This window comes from Lucilia cuprina, chromosome 3, assembly GCF_022045245.1.
Source record: "Lucilia cuprina isolate Lc7/37 chromosome 3, ASM2204524v1, whole genome shotgun sequence".
NCBI lineage: Eukaryota > Metazoa > Arthropoda > Insecta > Diptera > Calliphoridae > Lucilia > Lucilia cuprina.
The window spans coordinates 6,292,608-6,294,991 of NC_060951.1; positions in this window are offsets into that span (position 1 = coordinate 6,292,608).

Below are 2,384 nucleotides of genomic sequence, written 5' to 3' on the forward strand. Positions count from 1 at the left end.
TAGTCTAGTCTATAGTCTAGTCTATAGTCTAGTCTATAGTCTAGTCTATAGTCTAGTCTATAGTCTAGTCTATAGTCTAGTCTATAGTCTAATCTACAGTCTAGTCTACAGTCTAGTCTACTACTATACTAGGCTACAGTTGAATCTGATCTATAGTTCTTTTTTTGTTGTATATTAAATGGACACATATGGTCTTAGTAAATAACTAATTTAATTTCCGCTAAAATTTAGGTGGTCTTGCTGTTACTAAAGAGTGTCCTTTTATATACAAGAAAGGAACGGTTCCATTAACCGGAAGCTAATAACTATTGAATATTATTTCTTTGCTCTTATAGCAAATAATACTCATACATATCCTGCAGTCCGAAAAAAAAAATTCTACAGAAACTCTTTTCTCAAGTAAAGAGTGCAAATATTTTTGCTTTATATATAATATTGACAACAACAACTAATACTGTTTATGCTCATAACTTAAAGAAATAAAGAGTATAGTTAAAAATTGTAAAGAAAAACTGTCAAAATTTTAGATTGTTTTAAGGACGAAACACAAGGTAAAGAACTAAAATAAACCATAAACTATGAAATAATACAAAAAAGAAAGCAATAACAGCAGCAACAACAACAATAATAATACTAAAACAAGAGCAATAGTAGAATGTTATAAAAAGGATGTTTTTAAGAAAACAGGAAATATAACTTCACACTTACCACCCCTTAAAAGTGAAAGCAAGTATTGGGCAGGACAACAACAACAGTATGTACAAGAAAACATACATAAATGTTTAACAACGTAAATCATTAATAGGGACAGTTAAACAATAAGCATAATAATGAGAGCAACATACAACAGGACATTTAGACAAGATACAAGACAATTTTCTAACATTTGTTTTGGAACATTAGAAAAAAGGTGCATTGCACAATTTTTGCAAAGGATTCACTAAATTAAAGATTGTTTTATTAGTAAAGGCAAATAAAACTAGAACAAGCCAAGACTACAGACAGATAATGAAGATCCTTTTTTTACTCACTACACATACATAAATCCTTTATAATTATCGAGGAATTTGAAAATTAAAAATTTTTGCAATTAATTTTTTTTCTGATTTTTAATTTATAGCTGACAGTTTCTTTTTTGCAATTATGAGTTTCTTTCTCCTTTAGAGCCTTTCCTTAGGAAACTATTAAAAAATTTCCTAATTGCTGGGAGGGTTTTTGCACTTGAATTAGTTTTTTGTTCTGGGAATGCTTAAAGGATTCTAAAATTAGTTCATTTTGCAAACAATTTTATTGGTTTTCTTAAAATACAGTTTAAGAAAGGAATGCAAAAAAGAAAAACGTTTAAATTAAAACTCTAGCAAAGAAAATCACTGAAATGGAAAACATGCTCTGGAGAAATTTAAACTGTTAAAAAATGGCCAATGAAATGATATCCAAAAAAATGCCTTGAATAATTAAGAACATGATGAGTTCTTTTCTTTAAAATTTGTCTATAGACTGATAATTTTAAATATAGAACAACTTTTAAAATTGTCATAAAAATAAAGATTTAAACAGCCGCCCATTTTTTGGCAGGACTATGATTACCACTAAGTACACATTACCTTAAGCCAAACAAACCATTAGAATTACAAATCCTCCCACACTTTTAAAAAAAATTTTGATTTAAATCTAAATAACTTGAACAATATACTTGAAATATTGCGAAGGCGTTTGCTTAAGATTTAGAAAGATTAGCCAAACACTGATCCTAAAGAGACCAAATATATTTTATCTAACATTACACAAAATCTCAGATTAAAGGCTGGAGTATAAACTGTAAAACTAAAACTGAAGGAAACACTAAAGTTCGAACGATAAACTAGACTACACACTACAGTAAGGTGAACTAAAAACTACACTATAGACTAGAACATAGATTATACTAAAGATTATACTAGATTATATACTAGACTATAGTCTGGTCCATAGTATAGTCTATATACTAGACTATAGTCTGGTCCATAGCATAGTCAATAGACTAGACTACTGACTGTAGACTAGGCTACAAACAAGACTATAGACTAGACTACAGGCAATATATTATAGACTAGACTATAGAATATAAGCTATAAACTAGACTGTAGACAAGACTATGGACTAGACTATAGACTAGACTGGACTATATAATATAAACTGGACTATAAAATAGACTATAGACAATACTATGGACTATTCTATAGACTAGACTATAGATTAGACTATTAACAAGACTATAGGCTAGATTATAGACTAGACTATAGAGTAGACTATAGACTAGACTATAGACTAGACTATAGACTAGACTATAAACTAGACTATAGACTAGACTATAGACTAGACTATAGACTAGACTATAGACTAGA